The following is a 12,856-nucleotide window of genomic DNA, read 5'->3' on the forward strand; positions in this document are numbered from 1 at the left end:
TGGATAGTCCAGACGGTGACCGAAGCTCTGGCACAGATGAGATGGGTGCAGTAGATGGCACCGAACGTGGCGGATGACACAGGAGCCGCAAGTTGTGCCAGACGTGGCGGATTCCTCCGGATGTGGCAGATGACACAGGATGTGGCGGATTCCTCCGGACGTGGCAGATGACACAGGACGTGGCAGATGACACAGGGCGTGGCAGATTCCACTGGACGTGGCAGATGACACAGGACGTGGCAGATTCCTCTGGACGTGGCAGATGACACAGGACGTGGCACGACTTGATACTAAGGCAAAGCACGGGAAACTGGAACGGGGAACAAGGCACGGGTAACAACGCGGGAGACGGAGACCAGCGTGTAAATGATCTGCCAGGCACACCTTCGGGGTTAACTCCCTTAATTAATCAGTCAGCACCTGAATCTACGTCCCTGAGACTGACTCCAGCTTCCACCACTCAGGCTGGCAGGCTTAGGAGTGGGAGAGCCTATCGCAGCCTGGCCAGACTCAGCTAGCTCCCGCCCTCTGTCTATTTATACCTGCATTTCCTGTTCCTCCTTGCTTGTTATTCTTTTTCGTGTGGTTTCCTGGCCCAGCTACAGCTCCTTCTATTTTGTTCCTGCTCCATACAGACCCTGGCTTACTGACTACTCTTCTGCTCTTCGTTTGGTACCTCGCACACTCCTGGCTTGACTCGGTTCGTTCACCACTCTGGTTGCTCACGGTGTTGTCGTGGGCAACTGCCCCTTTCCCTTGCTTGTATTCCCTTGTATGTTTGTCGTGTACTTACTGAGTGCAGGGACCGCCGCCCAGTTGTACCCCGTCGCCTAGGGCGGGTCGTTGCAAGTAGGCAGGGACAGAGTGGCGGGTAGATTAGGGCTCACTTGTCCGTTTCCCTACCCCCCGGTCATTACATAATAACAAGCCCATACCTAGTCTACCCTGATCCCTGACACCACTATGGACCCCCGTGAGACCCTGGCTCAGCAAATGCAGGGTCTCTCCCTACAGGTCCAGGCCCTGGCTCAGAGGGTCAACCAGCCTGATGCTACCTTGGTAGTTCCCCTCACCGCACCTCTTGAACCCCACCTCAAGTTGCCCGACCGGTTCTCAGGGGACCGGAGGGCTTTTCTCTCCTTTCGGGAGAATTGTAGGCTTTACTTTCGTTTAAAGCCTCATTCCTCAGGTTCTGAGAGCCAGCGGGTGGGTATAATTATGTCCCGGCTCCAGGAAGGGCCCCAAGAGTGGGCCTTCTCCTTGGCTCCTGACGCCCCTGAACTTTCCTCCGTTGATTGTTTCTTTTCTGCTCTCGGACTTATTTATGACGAGACTGACAGGACTGCCTTTGCCGAGAGTCAGCTGGTGACCTTACGTCAGGGTAAGAGACCTGTTGAGGAGTATTGCTCTGACTTTAGGAAGTGGTGCGTAGCTTCTCGGTGGAATGACCCTGCCTTAAGGTGCCAGTTTAGGTTGGGTCTGTTGAATGCCCTGAAAGACCTGCTAGTTAGCTATCCCTCTTCTGACTCCCTAGACCAGGCTATGGCTTTAGTGGTACGACTTGACCGACGTCTCAGGGAACGACAACATGAACGTTTATGTGTTTTCTCCTCCGACTCCCCCATGATGCCTCCCGAAGTTCCGTTGCTTCGTTCCTCCCCGAAAGACTCAGAGATACCTATGCAACTCGGGGCCTCCGTGTCCCCCCAACAACGTAGAGAATTCCGCAGGAAGAATGGTCTCTGCTTCTACTGTGGGGATGACAAGCATCAAGTGAACAACTGTCCTAAGCGTAAGAATGCAGCCAGAGAACTTCCGCGCCTAAGTGATCATCGGGGAGGTCACTTGGGCGCACAGGTATTTCCAGTAAATAGGAAACGTACTAAGATCTTGCTTCCCTTTCAGGTCTCTTTTGGTGGTAGGTCTGCTACCGGCAGTGCCTTCGTGGATTCAGGGTCCTCTACTAATATTATGTCTGTGGAATTTGCTATGTCTCTTGCTATGCCTCTGATTGATTTGCCTAAACTTGTCCCGGTAGTGGGTATCGACTCCACTCCTCTTGCTAATGGTTATTTTACACAGCATACCCCTGTTTTTGAACTCCTTGTTGGCTCCATGCATTTGGAGCAATGCTCTGTACTGTTGATGCAGGGATTATCGTACGATTTGGTTCTAGGCCTTCCCTGGTTGCAGTTGCATAATCCCACGTTTGACTGGAATACTGGAGAGCTAACCAAATGGGGTAATGAATGTTGTACGTCATGTTTTTCTGTTAATTCTATTTCTCCCCCTGAGGAGGCGAATACGCTACCCGAGTTTGTTCAGGACTCCGCTGATGTTTTCTCTAGGGAGGCAACCGAAGTGTTACCTCCTCATAGAGAATACGATTGCGCTATCGAATTGGTACCAGGAGCTAAGCTTCCTAAGGGTAGGATATTTAATCTTTCTTGTCCCGAACGTGAAGCCATGAGAAAGTATATCCAGGAATCCCTGGCCAAGGGTTACATTCGTCCCTCTTCTTCTCCGGTAGGTGCTGGCTTCTTCTTCGTGGGGAAGAAGGATGGTGGTCTTAGGCCATGCATTGACTACCGTAGCCTGAATAAGGTCACGGTAAGGGACCAGTATCCCCTTCCTTTGATTCCTGATCTCTTTAATCAGGTTCAGGGGGCCCAATGGTTCTCTAAATTGGATCTACGGGGGGCGTATAACCTTATTCGCATCAAAGAGGGGGATGAGTGGAAGACTGCGTTTAACACGCCTGAAGGCCATTTCGAATACCTCGTCATGCCCTTTGGGTTGTGTAATGCCCCTGCGGTCTTCCAGAATTTCATAAATGAGATTTTGAGAAATTACCTGGGGATATTTCTTGTAGTGTACCTTGATGACATACTGGTGTTTTCCAAGGACTGGTCCTCCCACATTGAGCATGTCAGGAAGGTGCTCCAGGTCCTTCGGGAAAACAAACTGTTTGCCAAAACCGAAAAATGTGTGTTTGGGGTACAGGAGATACCATTTTTGGGTCAAATCCTCACTCCTCATGAATTCCGCATGGACCCCGCCAAGGTTCAGGCTGTGGTGGAATGGGTCCAACCTGCCTCCCTGAAGGCGTTACAGTGTTTTTTGGGGTTCGCTAATTATTACAGGAGATTTATTGCTAACTTCTCGGTCATCGCTAAGCCTCTTACGGACCTCACTCGCAAAGGTGCTGATCTCCACTGGCCTCCTGAGGCTGTCCAGGATATTTGAGGTCCTTAAGAAGTGCTTTATCTCGGCCCCGGTGCTGGTTCAGCCCAACCAAATGGAGCCATTTATCGTGGAAGTTGACGCATCTGAGGTGGGAGTGGGGGCTGTCTTGTCCCAGGGTACCAGGTCCCTGACCCATCTCCGCCCCTGTGCCTACTTCTCCAGGAAGTTTTCGCCAACTGAGAGTAACTATGATATTGGCAACCGCGAACTCTTAGCCATTAAATGGGCATTTGAAGAATGGCGCCACTTCCTGGAGGGGGCTAGACACCAGGTAACGGTCCTTACCGACCACAAGAATCTGGTTTTCCTAGAATCTGCCCGGAGGCTAAACCCGAGACAAGCTCGATGGGCGTTATTTTTTACCAGATTCAATTTTTTGGTTACCTATAGGGCTGGGTCTAAAAATATTAAGGCTGATGCACTGTCGAGTAGCTTCATAGCCAGCCCTCCTTCGGAGGAAGATCCTGCTTGTATTTTGCCTCCAGGTATAATCATTTCCTCGATCGATTCTGATTTAGTCTCTGAAATTGCTGCTGATCAAGGTTCAGCTCCCGGGAACCTTCCTGAGAACAAGCTGTTTGTTCCCCTGCAATTCCGGCTAAGGGTACTTAGGGAAAATCATGACTCCGCACTATCTGGTCATCCAGGCATCCTGGGTACCAAACACCTCATTACCAGAAATTATTGGTGGCCTGGGTTGCCTAAAGACGTTAAGGCCTACGTCGCTGCTTGTGAGGTTTGTGCTAGGTCCAAGACTCCCAGGTCCCGACCAGCGGGCTTACTGCGTTCGTTGCCCATTCCCCAGAGACCTTGGACACATATCTCCATGGATTTTATCACCGATTTGCCTCCATCCCAAGGCAAGTCGGTGGTGTGGGTGGTGGTAGACCGCTTCAGTAAGATGTGCCACTTTGTGCCCCTCAAGAAACTACCCAACGCCAAGACGTTGGCTACCTTGTTTGTCAAACACATCCTGCGTCTCCATGGGGTCCCTGTCAATATTGTTTCGGACAGAGGGGTACAATTTGTTTCATTGTTTTGGAGAGCCTTCTGTATGAAGTTGGGGATTGATCTGTCCTTCTCCTCTGCCTTCCATCCTGAAACCAATGTTCAAACGGAGAGGACTAATCAATCTCTAGAACAATACTTAAGGTGTTTTGTCTCTGACTGTCAATATGATTGGGTCTCATTCATTCCCCTCGCCGAATTTTCCCTTAATAACCGGGTCAGTAACTCGTCAGGGGTCTCTCCCTTTTTCTGTAATTTTGGGTTTAATCCACGGTTCTCCTCCGTTTCACCTGGTAGTTCCAACAATCCCGAGGTAGAGGTCGTTCATCGGGAACTGTGCACAGTCTGGGCCCAGGTTCAGAAGAACCTAGAGGCGTCCCAGAGCGTACAAAAAACTCAGGCTGATAGAAAACGTTCTGCTAACCCCCTGTTTATGGTCGGGGATCTGGTGTGGTTGTCGTCTAGGAACTTGCGTCTCAAGGTTCCGTCCAAGAAGTTTGCTCCCCGGTTTATTGGGCAGTATAAGGTCATTGAGGTCCTCAATCCTGTCTCCTTCTGGCTGGAGTTACCCCCGTCTTTTCGTATACACGACGTGTTTCATGCCACCCTCCTTAAACGCTGCACCCCGTCCTTGGCTCCCTCGAGGAGACCTCCTGTTCCCGTCCTCACCCCTGAGGGGGTGGAATTCGAGGTGGCCAGGATTGTGGACAGCAAGATGGTCCAAGGCTCCCTCCAGTACCTGGTCCATTGGAGAGGTTACGGGCCCGAGGAGAGGACTTGGGTACCCACCCGGGATGTTCACGCTGGGGTATTGGTCAGGAGGTTCCACCTGCGTTTCCCCAGTAAGCCAGGTCCACTTAGAAAGGGTCCGGTGGCCCCTCATAAAAGGGGGGGTACTGTAAAGGATCTGCCAGGCACACCTTCGGGGTTAACTCCCTTAATTAATCAGTCAGCACCTGAATCTACGTCCCTGAGACTGACTCCAGCTTCCACCACTCAGGCTGGCAGGCTTAGGAGTGGGAGAGCCTATCGCAGCCTGGCCAGACTCAGCTAGCTCCCGCCCTCTGTCTATTTATACCTGCATTTCCTGTTCCTCCTTGCTTGTTATTCTTTTTCGTGTGGTTTCCTGGCCCAGCTACAGCTCCTTCTATTTTGTTCCTGCTCCATACAGACCCTGGCTTACTGACTACTCTTCTGCTCTTCGTTTGGTACCTCGCACACTCCTGGCTTGACTCGGCTCGTTCACCACTCTGGTTGCTCACGGTGTTGCCGTGGGCAACTGCCCCTTTCCCTTGCTTGTATTCCCTTGTATGTTTGTCGTGTTTGTCGTGCACTTACTGAGTGCAGGGACCGCCGCCCAGTTGTACCCCGTCGCCTAGGGCGGGTCGTTGCAAGTAGGCAGGGACAGAGTGGCGGTAGATTAGGGCTCACTCGTCCGTTTCCCTACCCCCCGGTCATTACACAGCGCTCACAGATCCATGGCTGCGGGCATCGGGAGGTGAGTAAACCCGACGGCCCGCGGCCATGGACGCTACAGTATCCCCCCTCTTACGCCCTTTCTTCTTGGGGCCAGAGTGAGAGAGGAAATTTTTAATAAGAGCAGGGGCGCTGAGGTTCTCTTCTGGCTCCCAGGACCTCTCCTCAGGACCAAACCCTCTCCAGTCCACCAAATAGAAAGTCCTTCCTCCTACCCAATTGCAGTCCAGAATCTCCTTTACATCAGAAGGACCGCTGGAAGCAACTGTGGAACTAGAAGTCTTGCTGTAGCGGTTCAGGACCACTGGTTTCAGGAGAGAAACATGGAAGGAGTTAGGGATTCTGAGGGTAGGAGGCAGCCGCAGCTTATAGGAGACAGGGTTGATTTGATGCAGGATCTCGAAAGGACCAAGGAACCTGGGAGAAAACTTGTATGAAGGCACCCTCAAGCGAATGTTCCGAGAGGACAGCCAGACTTTAGTCCCAGGAAGATACTGAGGCGGCTCTCTTCTCTTAGTATCTGCCTTTCGCTTCATGCGATCTACTGCCAGCAAAATAGAGGACCGGGTCTGTTGCCAGATCTGCAGGAAGTCCCCATATGCAGAGTCAGCAGCAGGAACCTGAGATGAAGTTAATACAGGAAGAGGGACTCTGGGATGTTGACTGTACACGATGTGAAACGGAGTGGAGGTGGTGGACTCACTTGTGTGGTTGTTGTAAGAAAACTCGGTCCATGGAAGAAGCTGTACCCAGTTATCGTGCTGTGAAGAGATGAAGTGGCGGAGATAATTTTCCATGATCTGGTTGATCCTCTCAACTTGCCCATTGGACTGGGGGTGATAGGCAGAGGAAAAGTCCAAACTCACATCCAGGAGTTTACAGAGGGATCTCCAGAACTAAGAGGTAAACTGAACACCCCGATCTGACACGATGTGAAGAGGCAAGCCATGCAAGCGAAAGATGTGTAGAATGAAGAGACTCGCCAGACGAGGAGCAGAAGGTAGGCCGGTCAGCGGGATAAAATGAGCCATCAAATGAGAACCGGTTCACCACCACCCAGACAGTGTTACATCCTGCTGAGGGGGGAAGGTCTGTGATGAAGTCCATCGCAATGTGCTGCCAGGGGGCATTGGGTACAGGCAGAGATTGAAGCAGGCCGGCAGGCTTGGAGTGAGTCACTTTGTTAGAGGCACACACCGTGCAAGAAGAGACAAAGTCCAGAACATCTTTAGGTAGCGTGGGCCACCAAAAATGACGAGCAATCAGGTCTCGGGTTTTACGGACACCAGCGTGCCCTGCAAGTTTAGAACTATGTCCCCAGCGGGGAATTCTTCTCCTGTCTGCCAACCGAACAAAAGTCCTCCCAGGAGGGATGCCTCTAACCTGCAGAGGATTAGCAGTGACAATGCAGGACGGGTCTATGATGGTCTGAAGGGACTCCACCGTGTCTTCCGTCTCAAACGATCTGGACAGGGCATCGTCCCTCACATTCTTGTCCGCGGGACGATAGTGGAGCACAAACAGAAAACGGGTGAAGAACAGCGACCACCTGGCTTGACGAGGATTCAGTCTTTGAGCGGACTGAAGGTAGGCAAGATTCTTGTGGTCAGTGAAGATCAGGATGGGGTGATAAGCGCCCTCCAGAAGATGTCTCCACTACTCCAGAGCCAATTTAATGGCCAGCAGCTCCTGATCTTCAATAGAGTAATTGCGCTCAGCGGAAGAAAACAGTCTAGAGTAGTAGCCACATACTACTGCCTTTCCTTTGGAGCTCCTCTGGAACAGAAGTGCACCTGCACCAACAGAGGAAGCGTCCACTTCCAGTGAGAACTGCCGAGATACGTCAGGATGATGGAGGATCGAGGCTGAAGTGAAGGCTCTCTTGAGGCTAATAAATGCGGACTCTGCCTCTGGAGTCCACACTTTGGCATTCACACCCTTCTTGGTAAGGGTCGAGATGGGAGACGTCAGAGACGAGAAGTTAGGAATAAACTGCCGGTAGAAATTGGCGAATCCCAGGAACCGCTGTATGGCCCTTAAGCCTTGGGGACGTGGCCACTCCAGGACAGCCTTCACTTTCTCAGGATCCATCTTGAGGCCTTGATCCGAGATGATGTAGCCCAGGAAGGGCAGAGAACTCTTCTCAAAGACGCACTTCTCCAACTTGGCGTATTAATGATTCTCCCTCAATCGTAGTAGAACCTGACGGACATGCCTCCGATGAGTCGTCGGATCTGGGGAGAAAATCAAAATATCAACAACACAGACATAGAGAAGATCCCGGTAGATATCGTTAACAAACTCCTTAAACACTGCGGGAGCGTTACATAGTCCGAAGGGCATCACTAGGTATTCGTAGTGCCTGTCCCGGGTGTTAAATGCCGTCTTCCATTCATCACCCCGGCGAATCCGGACTAGATTGTAAGCCCCACGCAGGTCTAGGTTAGAAAAAATTTTGGCCCCTCGTATGCGATCAAACAGCTCAGGGATGAGTGGCAACGTGTATTTGTTCTTGACTGTGATCAGGTTGAGGCCCCGGTAGTCAATGCAGGGACGAACGGATCCATCCTTCTTTTTAACGAAGAAGAATCCAGCCCGGGCCGGGGAGGAAGATTTTCGTATAAAACCCCTCTCCAGAATCTCCTTGATATAGGCCGACATGGATAGAGACTCAGGTAAGGAGAGAGCATATACCCGTCCACGGGGGAGAGAGGCATTAGGAACCAGTTCAATGGGGCAGTCATAGGTCCGATGTGGAGGCAGCGTCTCAGCCTCCTTTTTGCTGAAAACATCTGCATACTGAGCAAAATGGGGAGGCAGTCCCGACCAACGACTGAGGCAGAGGAGGCTTGACAGGATGGATCTGCAACAGACAATGACCATGGCACTTGGAGCCCCATTGGAGAACCTCTCCAGAATTCCAGTCCAGGACTGGGGCATGTAGTCGAAGCCAAGGCAGGCCCAGCAGAACAGGATTGATGGCCTTGGGCAAAACAAGGAAAGAAATAAATTCAGAATGAAGTACTCCAACCTGGAGCTTCAGCGGCTTGGTTTTAGAGATGATGGGATCAGGCAGAGGCAGTCCATTAACTGAGGCAACAGCCAAAGATGTCTCCAGGGGAACTGTGGGCAACTGAAGATGATCCACCAGCTCTTTCTGGATGAAGCTTGCAGCAGAGCCAGAGTCAAGATAGGCAGAAACTTGATGCGTCCTCTTGCCGGATACCAGGGTCACAGGAATAGTCAATTTGCAAGCGAATGCTCTGTTAGATTCCGTTCCACCTAGGGTTGTCTCTCCAACCAATCCTAGGCAATGGGGTCTCTCCGGCCTCTGGGGGCACAGACGCACAATATGGCCTCCATGGCCACAATACAGACAAAGTCCAGAAGTGCGTCTGCGTTGTTTCTCCTGGGTAGACAATTTGACATAATTACCCTGCATCGGATCCTTTGGTGGGACGACTGAGGAGGATTGCGGGACAGCAGAATCCAGCCTGGGAAGTTCTCTCCCCCGGAGAACCTCTTGGGAACGTTCCCGGATCCTCATGTCGACACGGGAGGTGAGTAGGATAAGATCGTCCAGGGTAGATGGCAGATCACGAGCAGCCAGCTCGTCCTTGATCCCTGAAGACAGTCCCTGCCAGAATGTAGCCACCAAAGCCTCGTTGTTCCAGGTCAATTCAGCAGCCAGGATACGGAACTGGATGGCATACTCGCCCACGGAGAGGTCTCCCTGGTGTAGGGTTAGCAAGGATGCAGCAGCCGAAGAACCTCTCCCAGGTTCCTCAAAGATCGAGCGGAAGGTCCATAAGAAGCACTTCAAGTCTCTGGTCCTTGCTGTTCCCACAGAGGATTGGCCCATGCCAGGGCTTTGCCAGTAAGGAGAGAGATGATGAAGGCGATCCTGACGTCATCCGAACAGAAGGACCTGGCATGTAGTCTGAAATGGATCAGGCACTGATTCAAAAATCCCCTGCAGGACCTCAGACCTCCGTCATAGCGTGGAGGTAGCGGCAAGAAACACAGGGGGTTGGTATCGGTACAGACAGGAAGTGTAGCAGGAGGAACCGCAGGGACGAGTTCGGTGACGACTGCGGTTGGAGCGAGCAACCGATGGGCTATGGCGTTCACCGACAGGATGAGCTGGTCTTGTCGTGACTGGAGATCCTCCATCTCGGCCAGCATGGCTTGTGTCGTCAAAGTCTCAGGTTGACCAGCGGGGTCCATGGCCTGAGCGTACTGTCACGAAGAAGGTTAGTGGACCCACTAGGCCGTACCGCCATAGCGGGAAGGCAGCTGGCCAAACCACAGGAAACCCCAGAAATACAATGTCCTGCACAAGGGTACCTGGATAGTCCAGACAGTAGAGCTCTGGCACAGATGAGATGGGTGCAGCAGATGGCGCCAAACGTGGCAGATGACACAGGAGCCGCGAGTTGCGCCAGACGTGGCGGATTTCTCCGGACGTGGCAGATGACACAGGATGTGGCGGATTCCTCCGGATGTGGCAGATGACACAGGACGTGGCAGATGACACAGGACGTGGCAGATGACACAAGACGTGGCACGACTTGATACTAAGGCAAAGTACGGGAAACTGGAACGGGGAACAAGGCACGGGTAACAACAGGAACGGGAAACACTAAGGGACCATTTGCAAGACAGACTGGGAAAACTAACAACGCTCAGGCAAGGATTAGAAGGCCAGGGGTCTTCTTATAGACCAGGAAATCGTGGCAGTTGATGATGATGACGATTTCCTATTTGCGCGCGCTGGCCCTACGGGACACAGCCGAACGGAGCGGAAGTGAGCGCTGGCGTCTCCTAGGAGGGAGACGGAAAACAGCGCTCACAGATCCATGGCTGCGGGCGTCGGGAGGTAAGTAAACCCGACGGCCCGCGGCCATGGACGCTACAATACTATTATTTAACTCTCACAATGAATGCCATAAAAATAAAGAATTTAAAATGCCAAAATCACAGTTTTGTATTATTAAAAAGTGATCAAAACGTTGTATGTACCAAAGAATGGTACCAATAAAAATGACAGCTCGTCCTGTAAAAAATAAGTCCTCACACCGCTCAATCGACAAAAAAAAATTAATACGTTATGGCTCTCGGAATGTGGTGAAACAAAACTATTTTTTATCTTAACAAATAGTTTTTTCTTTGTCAAAAGTAAAATATAAAAAAAAATTCTATAAATTTGGTATCACTGTAATCGTATTGAGACGCAGAATAAAGTTAAGTTGTTGTTTTTACCACACTATCAAAGTCGTATGAAACCCAAAAAACAATGGAGGAATCACAGTTTATTCTAATTTCAGCCCGCAAATATTTTTTTTTACAGTTTCCCAGTACATTATATGCTACTTTAAATGGTGTCAATACAGCTCATCTGGGAAAAAACATAAGCCCGCACACAATTATATTGATGTAAAAATAAAAAATTTATGGCTCTTAGAAGGCGGGGAGTGAAAAACGAAAATAAAAAAACTAAAAATGGATCAGTCCTGAAAGGATTAATTAATTTCTAAAGAAAATAACATTTATGACCACATGTGGGGTATGGCCGTAATCGGGAAAAATTGCTATACAAATGTTGGGGTGCTTTTCTTTATTCTTTGTGAAAATGAAAAAATTCAACATTTTAGTGGAAAATATGTTGATATTCATTGTCACAGCCTAAGGGCACATTCAGAAGTGGCGGAATTGCTATTGAATTCTGCTGCGGACAGTCCGCAGTGGAATTCTGCAGCAGCCGTTTTTTAAATTTCTTTCTATACATTTTTAGGAAAGTTAGTTCAGACGTTGCAGAAAAATACTGTGCGGAAATTAGGCTGCGGTGCAGATATTTCCCTCTGCAGCATGCACATTCCATTGCAGTGAAGCAGAATTTCACTGCAGATTTCAGCCTTTGCAATGCAAAAACTGAAATCTGTGGCAAGTCCGCTGTGATATCTGCAACGTCTGAATTACCTGTCAAATATGCAAATGTTGGTGCAGATTCGTTGCGTAATTGCCCCAAATCTGTACCAACATTTGCAGCGGAAAAATTCTGCCGCGTCTGAACATGGCCTTATTCTAATAAATTCTGAATAAAGACCTGTGGGGTCTAAATGCTCACTATATCCCAGATAAATTCCTTAATCAGTGTAATTTCCAAAATGGGGTTGTTTTTGGGAGGTTTCCACTGTTTTGTTCCCTCAGTGGCTTTGCAAATGTGACATGGCGACGCAAACCATTCCAGCTAAATTTAAGCTCCAAAAGCCAAATAGCGCTCCTTCTAAGCCCTGCCATGGATCCAAACAGCAGTTTATTACCATATATGGGGTATTTCCGTAATCGGGAGAATTTGCTTTACAAATATTGGGGTTGTTTTCTGCCATATTCCTTGTAAAACTGTAATTTTTTTTTCAGAAAAAAAAAGGAGATATTCATTTTCACGGCCTTAATCCACTAAATTCTGCAAAAAAAACCTGTGGGGTCAAAATGCTAACTATACCCCTAGAAAAATTCCTTGAGGTGTGTAGTTTCCAAAATTGAGTCACTTTTGGGGGGTTTACACTGTTTTGGTCCCTCCAGGGCGTTGCAAACACGACATGACACTAAAAACCATTCCAGCAAAATCTGCACTCCAAAATCCAAATGGCGCTCCTTCCCTTCTGAGCCCTGCCGTGGGTGCAAACAGCAGTTTATTAACACATATGGGGTATTGCCGTGATCGGGAAAAATTCCTTTACAAGGGTTGGGGTTCTTTTTCTCCTTTATTCCTAAAAACGTTTTTTTCAGATAAAAAGTAGATATTCATTTTTACAGAATAATTCCAATAAATTTAGAAAAAAACTGGGATCAAAATGCAAACTATACCCCTAGATAAATTCCTTGAGGGTTGTAGTTTCAAAAATGGGTTCACTTTGGGGGGTTTCAACTGTTTTTGAACCACAAGACCTCTTCAAACCTGACATGGTGCGTAAAATATATTCTTTAAAAAAAAGGAGATCCAAAAATCCCCTAGGTGCTGCTTTGCTTCTAAGGCCGGTGTCCTTTTGGACGCCAGGGCCACACGTGGGATATATCTAAAGGCTGCAGAATCTGGGGAATAAATATTGAGTTGTGTTTCTCT

At 49.6% G+C, this 12,856-nt stretch overlaps 1 protein-coding gene across 2 annotated transcripts in view; it reads right to left on the minus strand.

Moving 5' to 3' along the window:
- Positions 1 to 12,856, minus strand: part of ADCY1 (adenylate cyclase 1) — a 763,759-nt gene that overhangs the window by 615,598 nt on the left and 135,305 nt on the right. The window lies entirely within an intron of this gene.

The sequence above is a fragment of the Rhinoderma darwinii genome, chromosome 5, assembly GCF_050947455.1.
Source record: "Rhinoderma darwinii isolate aRhiDar2 chromosome 5, aRhiDar2.hap1, whole genome shotgun sequence".
NCBI lineage: Eukaryota > Metazoa > Chordata > Amphibia > Anura > Rhinodermatidae > Rhinoderma > Rhinoderma darwinii.